This window comes from Camponotus floridanus, unplaced genomic scaffold, assembly GCF_003227725.1.
Source record: "Camponotus floridanus strain SB8 unplaced genomic scaffold, Cflo_v7.5 scaffold25, whole genome shotgun sequence".
NCBI classification, from domain to species: domain Eukaryota; kingdom Metazoa; phylum Arthropoda; class Insecta; order Hymenoptera; family Formicidae; genus Camponotus; species Camponotus floridanus.
Genome location: NW_020229381.1, coordinates 2,143,440 through 2,157,910, shown reverse-complemented (window position 1 = coordinate 2,157,910; position 14,471 = coordinate 2,143,440).

The following is a 14,471-nucleotide window of genomic DNA, read 5'->3' as shown; positions in this document are numbered from 1 at the left end:
CTCTTATTCGCGCCAAGACGGTCCTGGCTGCTGCTCGTCGTTTGCGCTGTCCGTTCTCCGCAGGCGGATGACCGGAGTCTTCTTCCCGTCTCCGTCTGTCCTATAAGAGACGGATTCAGTCACCATTCTGACTGGTGATCTCGATTCTGTCGACGTCCTCCTCTCTCCTCCTCTAGACGGGTCGGGAGTAGTCGTCGGTTGCAAGGTTCCCTTAGGTCGGGTCTCCCTCTGGGCCGCCGCAGATCTTTTGGTTTGGGCGGTCTGCGGGAGACATCGGCCCAGGGGGGAGGACGGTGATATCCGCTAAATAGCGGATGTCATAGTCCCCCCCCCCAGGGGGAAGAGGAGTTCGTTGGGGAGAGGATTTGTAGCCTACGGGCGAATGTCTTCTTCCCCGGCGACCCCCCCGTGATGAGAGGAATAATGATGGAGGACTTTCTTGTTCTCCGCCCGAACCTCGAGGTAGGTCCCCGGGTTGAATACCGAATCCATTTCCTCATGGGGGATGGAGGGAGCACCAGTCCGAGGGCCAAAGAGGGGCCGGGGCCCGAGTTTGGAGAGCTCGGACACCGACACTGTCCCCCCTGAACACCAAGGGAGGGACGCGGGTGGGCGGTGTGGCCCCGCTCACCAGCAGTCGCGTATGCGGCAAAAGGATGATTATTGCGGAGGGACTCTCCCCCACCAAAGGGGGAAAGTCGTAGCACGACTAGGGGGGTTCGCGGCTGCGTGCGAAAGCGATCCCATGGTCCCCCCCCGGGTGCGTGCGAGGAGGTCACTATGGGGTTTTAGTGGGTAGTCGGCTACAAGCCGGAGTCCCACATAACTTTCCCCCTTGTTTCTCCTCGGAGGAGGGTATGCATCAATGCATTCTCCCCCCCCCAAAAGGTTAGGTTCCCTTCCGTGGACGTCACCTTGACGTGGTGGAAGGGCTTAAGGGGTCCCGGTCGTCTGGAACGGTTCAGTTAGTCACTGGCTGCTGTTCCGGCCTGGGCGGGCGGGTTCTACTAAGAGCGTCCATTGCACTTTCTCATCTTCCGTCACGTTGACGGGGGATGAGAAGGGAGGGTTGCGCTCCCTCCGGGCATCTCGGCCTGATGCGCATGGGCGGCCCTGACTACAATCGCCTGGTCCACCATGACTGTTAGGGACGACCTTGCTGCTTGTGGCGGGGCCTACCGTCCCGATGGTGTAGGCTTGCACATCTGAATATGTGCACGGTCGAAGTCCGTTATCGTCGAGCAGAGCGGGCTCAAGAGCCTTGGTTGGCAACCGCCCTAGGAAGGACACCCCGAAATTAAACCAACGAGATGAAAAATGAAATGCCGAAGAAAACGCGCAGATCATTACCGGCCCAGGGGACTTCGGATCCCCAGGGCCCGGCGGGTGAGTGTCCCGGTCCCTTCCCCGTCGTCATCGGACGACGGGCAATTCCCGGGGTTAAGGGTGGGCCCTGGGGCCGATAGGACTACCACCCCGAATATCGAGGAGGTCAGAAGGATCATGTTTGAAATGAGGGAGAAAGTAGGAGAGTGAATGAACGACTTAGATCTGCGGATTGAGAAAACAACCGGGGGCCAACGTCGCGAGAAGGATATGATCGTGCCTCTCACGCTCCACAACGTTATATGTCTGGCAGGTTGATCCGAGGGAGTGGTCAAATGGATGGAGGAGTCCAGCGCGTGCTTAAGGGGTTCGCTGGAGTCGTCAGGTGCTCGACTGCCCGGCTGTGAGGAGTGTAGCGGTGGAGGCGTGTCTCTGTCCAAGTACAACGGACAGAGACACGCCTCCACCGCTACACTCCTCACAGCCGACAGTGACACGTCTCCACTGAGAGTAGGCGGAGTTTCCGAGGCGGGGACGGGTCCGGGTCCTTGGATCCCTTCCCCCCCGGATGCGAGGTATGTGTGGGCACGACACCCAATACCAGGTGCCAGGGCGTTCAGACGCCTGAGGAATGGAGAGGGGAGTGCCATAAAAGTACCCCCACAGCGGTGAGTAGGGGGAGCAGCCCAGCTTTAACAGTCAACGCTGCTCCCCAGACGAATCGGCGGCGGGTGAGCTTTGCCGGGGGGACCCCCGGGATTACCACCGGGGGGGTCTGTTCCGGCTGGCCCTTCCTACGCCGACGTCGTGAAGGCGAAGGTTCCGAGTACCGGGAATTAAGATCCTAGCCCCGAGACTCGGGACGGTAAGGATCGGAAGGGACGATGACGGTGACTTCGTAGTTGAGGTCCCTGCCACCGTTGATGCGGGAGCTAAGACCCTCCCCAGTAGGGAGGGGACTCGGGAGTGGAGTCGTCCACCTCCGAGGGGAGAAGTCCTCCTCTGACGAGGAGGGAAAGAAGAGGAGAAGGCGAAGGTGGCGCCGCGTCTGCCGCCCCTTGGCGGTATTGCCGAGGTGGGCCGGCCCGGTGCTACTCTTGCCTTGAGGCAGGGCACATTGCGGCCCAGTGCCCAGAAAGCGGAGAGAGCAAGAGAGGAATGCGCTGCTATAAATGCTCTCCATCCATTTCCATCCGAGTCTAGTCTTCAAAAGGTTCATGAGTGGTCGCGCTATAATGGCAAAGTTTTTCACGAACCTTCTGAAAAAACTCGCAAGTCCTATAAATTGTCTAACTTCGTGCACATTTCTAGAAACAGGAAAATTCGAAACGGCGGTAATCTTTCGCGTCCCGGGTCGAATTCCACTTTCAGTAATCTCGAACCCCAAAAAATCGATCTCATCGCGGAAGAAATTACATTTACTCAAATTTAAAGTCAATCCGCTTTCGCTTATTATTTTTAAAACCTCTTCCAAACGTTCGAGGCCTTCCTCAAATGAGTGCGCCGGTATTAAAATGTCGTCCATATAGATCAAAGCGAATTTGTTTTTCACCTTTGCTAAGATTTTATTCATAGTTCGCTAGAAAACCGACGGCGCGTTCGCCAAGCCGAACGGCATGCGTTTGTATTGATATTGACCATCTGGAGTAACAAACGCGGTTTTGTCTTGTGATTCTAACGCTACCGGAATCTGATAATATCCAGAAGCTAAATCAAGAGTAATGAACAGAAAGTTTCCCCCTAGCATATCTAATTGATCGTCTATTAATGGTAGGGGTAATGCTCTTTAATAGTTTTGTGATTTAACGAACGGTAGTCTACACACAATCGCTGCACACCCGTTTTTTCTTCACTATCAAAATGGACTGGCATACGATGAATTTGACTCTGTTACTATCCGCGTTGATCATCTCCTGTACCATTTCCCGCACTATTTTACGTTCTGAAACCGAAAGTCGATACGGCCGGTTTACGACAGGTTTTGCATCCGTTAACTTTATTTCCATTTGCACGGCGTTCGTGAAACCTAAATCCTTCAAATTACGCGGAAATTTAAGTAATGATAGAGATACGCGAATTTTTCTCATCGAATTAGTGAAAACGTTAGCTGGTAGTCGCGCGGAAGGAAACAAATTTCCTATGTTAGGTAACGTGATACCTGAATTCGATTCGATGAATAAGAGTCAAACGATTCAAAATTGGTTAAGTAAGGTTGAAGAATGCGCTAAAATGTATAAATGGGACAGTGATCAAATTGTACATTATGCCATGCCGAAACTCGTTGGTGTTGCAAAAACGTAGTATCAATCCTTGCCAACTATATAGTTTTCGTGGTCGGAATGGAAGAAAAAATTGTCGGAATCGTTTAGCAGTCGTAGCTCGTCGAGCAGTGACGATTATGCCGAATTAATTAGCGAGATGTTAGCGCGGAGGGCTCGGTTCGGCGAATCATTAGAATTTTATTTTTACGAAAAGATTAATTTATTGAATCAATTAGAAATAAAAGGTAAGCGGGCAGTCGACTGCTTATTGCATGGGATAGACGATGCTCTCACAAAATGGCGCGGTGTCGCGCGGGCAGACCAAGATGTCCGCGGACCGCGAGCTCCCTGCGGGACACGTCCTGGAGGTGGAGAGGTGTAAACCTCCGCCTCCGGGCAAGGTGAGGAGGGAACATGGCGGGAAGGCACCTTTGAGCCCGGGACTCAAGCTGCGGGCCGGGGGCTCCCCCCGTCCAAAATAGAGGGTGAGGGCCGGAAGCGCGAGGTTCCGGACCCCGCCCCACCAAAGGGGTGGGACCCGGAGGGGCGCGGTGAAGGCCCCTGGGTTGAAGGCCGAATCCGCTTCTCTACGGGAGACAGAGAGAGTCCCAACCCGGGGGCTGCTAGGGGAGCCAGTGCCCGAGTTTGGAGAGCTCGGACCTCGACCCTGTCCCCCCTGAACACCTAGGGATACGGGTGGGCGGTGTGGCCCCGCTCACCCGCAGTCGCATATAAGCGGCAACGGACGATTTCTGCGGAGGGACTCTCCCTCACCAAAGGGCGAGGGACTAGAGCACGACTAGAGGAGTCGCGGCTGCATGCGAAAGCGATTCCGTGGCCCCCGCGGGTGCGTGCGAGGAGGTCACCATGGGGTTTTAGTGGGTAGTGGCTTCCGAGCCGGAGTCCCACATAACCTTCCCCCTTATTTCTCCTCGGGGGAGGGTATGCGTCAATGCATTTCCCCATGTAAAAAAAAAAGGTTAGGTTGTAACCGGACACTCAATAATTACGTTAAAATATCCGAAGATTTTATTAATCCTACCTTGGATTAAATCAGTCGCCAGCTTGTTTATCCGCCAACAAGCGAGGTTGTTCGCCACGTTGCAGGTTGCTGCGTCACGTCGCAAGGAAGATGGCTGCTCGATTGGTCTCTCGCAGGACATTGGATGTCATTAGATTTTATTTCTTTTTCCAGGTCGCCGTTGGACACAGGACTTCGCTGCTGGACACTGGACTTCGTCGCTGGACACTGGACTTCGCCGTCGGACACAAGACTTCCCAGGTAATGTCAATTATATTAATAACTTCCCGTTATTAATAACCCTTTTATTTTTTCCACAGGTCACCGTCGGAATGCCTTTATTTCTTTCCCGGACGATTGGACTTTTAGGGAAATTGTGAGGGAATACAACACGACACAATATATTTATATAAATAACATTAATATAAATATGTGACGACATCCCTGCGTCACTACTTGTAATATAGTTCCTGGTTACTAGTTGTGTTCATTTATTCATTGTTTATAATCAAATATATTTTATATTAGTAGGTATACTAGGCCGGTTCTAACCCAGGACCTCTCAGGGGGGGGTGAGGCGCGAGGGGAACCGCGGTGCGGTGGGAGTGATGTCATCCGCGGGGAAGGAGGAACCGCGGCGCGCAATGGGTGACATCACCCGCGGGGAAGGAGGAACCGCGGCGCGCGGAGGGTGACGTCACGCGCAGTGAAGGGGGATCTGCGGCGCGAGCGATGGACGAGGGGGTCCGCAAGATGAAGGGGGATTCACGGAAAGAAGACGGTGGTGTGAAAAGGACAGCGCTACGTGTGGGAAAAGGATAGTGCTACGAGTGCGACAAGGATGGCGTCATCGTGGGACAAGGACGACGCATAGGTGGGAGAAGGACGACGCAAAGGTAAGTGAGCAACGAGTATATGAAAGAGAGAGAACGATAATATTTTAAGCCAACGCGTGCGAGAGAGACAACGATAATATCGCGAGACTTGCAATTAGCGCACGCGAAAGAGGGAACGATAGCGCGAAGACGACGTGTACAAGAGAGAATGATAATATCGAGATTAACACATGAGAGAAAACGATACTTATAACTAGCGCGAAAGATACGCAAAAGAGACGCAGGGATGGGAACGCATGGAGAGGCGCGTAAATAATTAGTTTTTTTTTAAATTAAAATATATATAAAATTTATTTAAAAATGTGTAATTTACAATTTGTCTGTCTGTGTGTGTGTATCTACTTAAAATTAAAATTATAATTTTTATGATTAAAATTTTAAATAATAATAATAATATATAAAATAAAATATAATTTTTAAAATAATAATATTTGGAGAGTGCGGAGGGGGTCAGGGGAGCCGGATCAGGGGATGACCGCTCCTGGAAGGCTAAGGGGCGATGCGACGAGGGGGGGACCGCTCCTGTAACAGAAAAGACATACATTTCATTAGATTTAATCATTTATTTTAGGATACTTTTCACATATTACAAATTGAAAGATACTTACAATGTTATCCATGGCTCAACTATTTTAATGTGTGCACATAGGACACATGTTGCAGGGCAATATTTGATACAAACATTTTTTGCATTCTTTGCATGACATATTATCTATATTGGAATAAGCTGTGGTTCTATGTTTCCGAACAGATCCAGCTTCTAGAAACAGATACGATAGTCTAAGAAAACATTCAGTGCAATATTTCAATCCATTTTCCATATAATAATAGGAAATACAACATATATTTGTTGCTTCGTCAAATGTTATTATCTCAGGTAAGCTTAAATTGCGCTGTTTCTTTTGCAATAGTTCATCACCATCATCACTATTGTCACTATCATAGTCACTGTCCTCCAAGGGTTCTATTTCTATATCAGACCCATCCTCGTCTGATTCATCTAGATTATCAATATCAATTTGGTTATCATCATCATCATCATCATCATCAATGATAATAATTTCTTCAATACCCTCATCGACGATAATGACATCCATATCTTCATCGTCGATGATGATTACGTCTTCTTCAGCCATTGCACTAATGTAACACACAAGACATGCAAAGAACAACGAAATAATATTCTAATGCCGCAGACTCCTCTTCATTATATATCTTTTAATATCTCGCGTCTCATTCCAATTAGAGCATCGCGTCTCATCTACCTCAGCATTTCTCTACATCTTTGGCGAAGCGTGTTGAGAAAAATTGTCGACTATTCTTATTCATATGGAAGGAAAGAAATAAAATCATAGATGGAATAAAAATAATTATTTATTGCACGCATCGTAAAGAATATCATTTACAGCACATGTTAATAATTCGCAATCGATCAATGATTCGCTGTCAAAGGCATCACTCTCACGTATCGTTTTTACAGCATCGCATACAGTAGTAATATTATTACGTTGTAATACAGTTTCAAATTGTTTAAATTTTTCATTTACGAGATACGTATTCTCGCATAACCAATTGTGCATATGATCGATACAATTTTCAAAATTAAATAAATGTAACGTTTCTGGTTTTATGTACAAAGAATTTTCGCATAATGTGAGTTTTACAATTTTCGATTGATACATTTCAATCGTTAAATCTCCAATTCTTAATGGGGGAGCAGCCGATTGTAGAAATTGTTCAACCTCTGCTTGCTTCCGCATCAACAAATTCCATGTTGAAAAGGGCAACACTATTTGATTGCCTCGATTATCGCCGAGAATTAGCTCCACGTACGATACAGCTCCAACGCTTATTCCAATGTCCAAATACTTGTACGACGTCGGGGTTAGAGCGTATCTTCTTCCAAGTATGCGAGCCACACGACGAGACTGAATACTATAAAATATAAGTAATTAGACAATAATATTAAAAATCAATAAGTAAAAAATTTTTTAAATGATTTAAACTAACGTGACGCATTTCTGCTTCTTACACGGTGGAGTTTCACCGTTTCGAATCGGAACGTAGAAATTCATATTTCTTCAGCGATGAACCTTTCACACGCGCGATTGATGCAATACTACAATCGTATTAGAATTAATATCAATTCAAATAGTATCGTAAATTGCGATGTAGAGGGGATTATTGCTGACGTAACATTTTAATTTCCTCTAAAATTTTGTCGCGCCGATGTATGGCTGCGATGACTTCATCATCCTCAGAACAAAGATTTAGCTGAATTCGCTAAAATCGAGCGCCGATTTACTGCTGCTCCTGATGCAATCACGTTAGATTATTCAAATGTACGTGACAAATAGTGAAAAAATAACTGCCAAGGTTAAAATGTGTATCATCTCTAGACAAAGATTTAGCCGAATTTGCTAAAATCGAGCGCCGATATACGGCTGCTCCTGATGCAATCACATCAAAATTATTCAAATGTATGTGATAAAAGGCGAAAAAATAACAGCCTAGATTAAAATGTGTATCATCCCCAGACAAAGATTTAGCTAAATTTGCTAAAATCGAGCGCCGATGTACGGCTGCCCCTGATGCTATCACGTTAGATTTTTCAAATGTATGTGACAAAACGCGAAATTTTCAAGGTCAAATTGCACACGGTACTACGGGCAATTTTTTGTAAGATTAAATCGTTCTGGAATGTTCGATGATAAAACAATGCATGAGACGGTATATAAATCATGATAGAGAGGCGCACCCCACCAGTAGCTAAAGTGCATCAGGAGTATCATTAGAAATTTTGCAAGTGTTACAATATGGAGGAGCAAATTTTGCGAGAACAATCCGCTTTGCTTGATTCGTTGGAAGATTACATTGAGTGGGAGCAACGATGCGACGAGTACATCGAGTCGTGGACGAGCAAAGTGGAAGAGCAAAGTCGAATCAAACGGCTGCGATTATCGATCGGAAATCGACAATCGCTAATTGCTCGGATCGCGCGCCACGAAGGGCTGAAAAATTCGGTACGCGGACGTTTCGTACACGCGGGTGCCGGATGTAGTGCGCGTCAAAATGGACTTGTGTGGCGCGAAATTGATACGGCGTTCGAGAGTCGCGTATTGACTGGTGCGGTGATAAATTATAATCACATCGAACCGCGCCAATTTCTCGATGACACCAAAGACATTGTGATAGAACATGTGCAGGGCGCTTTAAAAAAACACAACAGTGTAAAAGTGTACACAATATTCAATGGTGAATTTGTGGCCGGAGATAAACACGCGAATAAAAGTGTGAATACGAGAAATTATGAACTCTTTCGCACGTCCGATTTACGCGAGTGGTACGAACGACGCGTTATCGAGTCCACCCTAGCGTCTCTGGAAGAGTTTCAGGAACGCGATAGCGGGTGGGCATTGTCGCGAATACTGAATTTGACTGTAAATATAAACAAGTACAATCCTTTGCGCGCGGGATGTCACATCAAGTTACCGCGGGAGATTATGATGAAGAGAGCGGTGGTTAACATGCAATCAAAGGACAATGCGTGTTTCGCGTGGGCAGTGGTCGCCGCTCTGTATCCCGCCGAAAGTCATGCGGAACGGGAATCATCATACCCGCATTACGCGACAGTGCTGAATCTCCGGGACATTGAGTTTCCAGTGACTGTTAATCAAATTAAGAAATTTGAATTTGCAAATGACATTTCAATCAATGTGTACGGCATCGAAGACAAAAACATTGTCCCGATACGTCTTTCGGACCAGAAGCGGAACAAGCATGTGAATCTGCTGTACATTGAAGATGACAACAGCGTGGGACATTTCGCTTGGATCAAGAATTTATCCCGGCTCGTGAGCTCGCAACTGAGCAAACACAAGACTCAAAAATATATCTGCGATCGGTTAGTTTATTTTATATTATTTGAAAAATTATAATTTATATAAAAATCTTATGATAAAAAAATTTTTTATTTCTTTTACAGATGTCTACATTATTTTCTTTCGGACGCCAAGTTGCAGTCCCATACGGTCGACTGCGGAAAGCTAAACGATTGCGCTGTCCGGTTGCCGAGCGACAAGGACAAGTGGCTCGAGTTCAGCAACCCTAATCGGAAGGAGCGGCTTCCATTCGTGGTCTACGCTGACTTGGAATGTGTCCTGACCAAGACGAAAGAAGAAAAATTACATCAACGCCATCGGGTATTCAGTTTAGCTTATTATGTACATTGTTCGTACGATGACTCATTATATCAGCGTATCATTTGCGTCGTAGCGTTGATTGTATAGCATGGTTCGCCGAAGACCTTAAAAATTTGGCGTTACGTGTAAAAAATATTTTAAAAACAAATGTCCCTATGGTAAATTTAACGTCCGAAGAGTGGGAGTAATTCCGTAACGCCACTCATTGTCATATATGCGAAAAGCCGTTCGCGCAAGACGATACACGCGTTCGCGATCATTGCCATCTGACCGGGCGGTACAGAGGTCCTGCACACTCAAATTGTAATCTAAATTATACAGATTCTTTTTGTATTCCGATAGTTTTTCACAATTTATCCGGTTACGATTCTCATTTTATTATCGAGGAAATAGCCACAGCGTTCGAAGGGAAAATCGAGTTATTACCGATAACCAAGGAAAAATATATTTCGTTTACCAAAAGTGTTGATCTTAAAGAAGAAGACTCAAAAAATCAAATAAAATTACGTTTCATCGATTCATACAAATTTCTCGCATCGAGTCTCGATAAATTGGCATCATTTTTAGATAAAGATAAGCTTAAAATTTTAAAATCGGAATTTCAAAATTTATCTGCCGAAAATTTCAATTTGTTAACGCGAAAAGGTGTATTTCCGTACGAATACATCGAGTCCGTCGACAGGTTGCATGATACGTGTTTATCACCGCGCGAATCGTTTTATAGTTCCTTGACCGGTGAAACTGTATCCGAGAGCGATTACGCGCATGCCGAGAACGTCTGGACACGATTCTCCATTCGGACGCTAGGTGAATAGCGACTTTTACCTCAAAATTGATGTCTTGTTATTAGCCGACATTTTCGAAAACTTTCGAGATAAATGTATCGAAAGTTACGGACTCGACCCCGCGTATTATTATACTCTCCCCGGATACACGTGGGACGCCATGTTGAAGCATACAAAGATCACGTTCGAGTTGCTTACAGACATCGACGTGGTTATGTTTATCGAACGTGGTATACGCGGTGGTCTGAGCCAATGTTCGGGTAGATACGCTCGCGCTAATAACAAGTACATGGAGTCGTACGATCCATCGAAACCATCATCGTACTTGATGTACTTTGATGTAAATAATTTGTACGGATGGGCAATGTGTCAACCGCTGCCCTATGCTGATTTTCGATGGGTCGACGATGTGTCAAATTTTGACGTATCATCCATCGCGCTAGATTCTTCTACGGGCTATATCCTCGAAGTGGACCTCGAATACCCACAACATCTTCACGATGCACACACTGACCTACCGTTTTGCCCGACACGCGACAAACCACCTGGCAAGCGGGAATTCAAGCTGCTTGCAACGTTATACGATAAGAAGCGTTACGTGATACACTACCGCAACCTGCAGCAGTATACACGTCACGGCCTTCGTGTAACAAAAATACATCGAATTTTACAGTTTTCACCATCTCCCTGGCTTCAAAATTACATAGAATTAAATACACATTTCAGAACATTGGCTAAAAATGATTTCGAAAAAAATGTATACAAATTAATGAATAATGCGGTGTTTGGTGAAACGATGGAAAAGGTGCGCAATCGTGTCGATGTAAAATTATTAACAAAGTGGGACGGACGATACGGTGCAGAGGCGATGATCGCGAAACCAAATTTTCACAGCAAAAGCGTTTTTTCGGAAAACTTAATCGCTGTGGAATTGCGTAAACTCGAGGTGAAATTCTACAAACCGATTTACGTGGGTATGTGCATCCTCGACATATCCAAGACATGTTTGTACGAATTTCATCACGACTATATGGCGCCAATGTATCGCGACAAATGTCGAGTAATGTATACCGATACGGAAAGTCTCATATATCACATCGAGTGCGCGGATGTGTATAAGAATATGAAGCACGACATCACTAGATTCGACACGAGCGATTATGCGGTGGATAATGTGTACGGTATACCGCTTGTAAATAAAAAGGTACCGGGTCTGATGAAGGATGAAAACAACGGTGCCATAATGACCGAATTCGTCGGGCTCAGAGCAAAGATGTACGCGTTACGAGTGAATGGGAAAAAGGATACGAAGAAAGTCAAAAGCGTCAAGAGCAACGTTGTCGCGAGAACGATAACGTTTGACGATTATACGCGGTGCTTGAACGAAGAGATTGAAATGACGAGTCAGCAGTCGTATATACGATCTAAATTACACCAAGTATACACAATCCGCGAGACGAAAATTGCTCTGAGTCCGTACGACGACAAGCGATATATCGTACCCGATACCACCGATACGCTACCGTGAGGACGTTATCAGATACCGTTGTAAATAAATCTATATTTTGTTTATTGTATATTTTGTACATAACCATGTATATATTTTGTACATTTTATATTATATATTTTATATTTTTATATATTTTATACGCATATTTTATGTTTCAATAAATGTTTACAAGACATTATTTTTATGAATCCAAGAGTTGTATGATTTATCCATTCCCAACCATTTCACGTAAACCTCGTCACCCTTTTCCCGCAAAATTTTTTCCACGAGATATACGTCGGGATTGGCGACGCGTTGTAACTCGTATTCGTAGAATCCTCCAGCGACGGGATTTCCCCGCGAATCTTCGAGTATGAATGTCGCGGGATCAGTTTTCTGCGGGATTAGTTTTCTGCACCTCGATAATCTTAAACACTTCGGTCGTCCAAATAGGTGTAAATCCTTTTTCAAAGATGGTCTTGTATTTGCTCACGCGTACCGAATCGCCTACATTAAATTTTGCCAGAGCCGCAATTTTTACGTTGCTGTATACAGTATTTAAAAGCTTTTCGGCGATCGCCGGAGTGATGTCGACAGGTCTCATACCGATGGTGCGATGTTTTCGCGTATTGTACTCTGCAACGAATCGAGATAGCTCATCGATCCATTTGTAATTTCCGTTCAACGGTCATTCATTACCGTTCGATGACCGTTCGACGATTGTTCGTTTTCCGTTCGATGACCGTTCATTACCGTTCTATGACCGTTCGACGAGCGTTCGTTTCGTTCGATGACCGATCAATTACCGTTCGATGACCGTTCGATGAGCGTTCATTTCCGTCTGATAAAGGATGAAAATAACGGTGCGATAATGACCGAATTCATCGGATCCGGCACTTTTTTATTTACAAGCGGTATATCGTACGCATTGTCCATCGCATAATCGCTTGTGTCAAATCTGGTGATATCGCGCTTCATGTTCTCATAGACATCCACGCACTCAATGTGATATATGAGACTGTCTGTGTTAGTGTACATGATCTTACATTTGTCGCAATACAGAGGAAATATGTACTCGTGATGAAATTCGTACAGACACGTCATGGATATGGATGCTAGGGTGGGCATTGTCGCGAATACTTAATTTAACGACAATGAAATCTTGTCAATTATTGAAGAACTTCGCAAGGCCGACCTTATTATAAATTAAACTATGCGTCGACGCTACGTGTCATTCGGTTAATGTTCTCGGTACCGAAATGTCGATTAATAAATTTGGATTATCGCTCGGAACATCGATCTATTGAACGGTTATCGAACGGAAATGAACGTCCGTCGAACAGCTATTGAACGGTCATCGAACAGTAATTGAACGGTCATCGAACGGAACGAACGCTCATCGAACGGTAATTGAACGGTCATCGAACGGAAATGAACGCTCGTCGAACGGTCATCGAACGGTAATTGAACGGTCATCGAACGGAAAACGAACGATCGTCAAACGGAAACGGACGCTCATTGAACGGTCATCGAACGGTAATGAATGACCGTTGAACGGAAATTACAAATGGATCGATGAGCTATCTCGACTCGTTGCAGAGTACAATACGCGAAAACATCGCACCATCGGTATGAGACCTGTCGACGTCACTCCGGCGATCACCGAAAAGCTTTTAAATACTGTGTACAGCAACGTAAAAATTGCGGTTCCGGCAAAATTTAATGTAGGCGATTCGGTACGCGTGAGCAAATACAAGACCATCTTTGAAAAAGGTTTCACACCTAATTGGACGACCGAAGTGTTTAAGATTATCGAGGTGTAGAAAACTAATCCCGCAGAAAACTAATCTCGCGACATTCATACTCGAAGATTCGCGGGGAAATCCCGTCGCTGGAGGATTCTACGAATATGAGTTACAACGCGTCGCCAATCCCGACGTATATCTCGTGGAAAAAATTTTGCGGGAAAAGGGTGATGAGGTTTACGTGAAATGGTTGGGAATGGATAAATCATACAACTCTTGGATTCATAAAAATAATGTGTTGTAAACATTTATTGAAATAAAATATGCGTATAAATATATAATATATATAAATATAAAAATATATAATATAAAATGTACAAAATATATACATGGTTATGTACAAAATATACAATAAACAAAATATAGATTTATTTACAACGGTATCTGATAATGTACCCACGGTAGCATATCGGTGGTATCGGGTACGATATATCGCTTGTCGTCGTACGGACTCAGAGCAATTTTCGTCTCGCGGATCGTATATACTTGGTGTAATTTAGATCGTATATACGACTGCTGACTCGTCATTTCAATCTCTTCGTTCAAGCACCGCGTGTAATCGTCAAACGTTATCGTTCTCGCGACAACGTTGCTCTTGACGCCTTTGACTTTCTTCGTATCCTTTTTCCCATTCACTCGTAACGCGTACATCTTTGCTCTGAGCCCGACGAATTCGGTCACCGTTG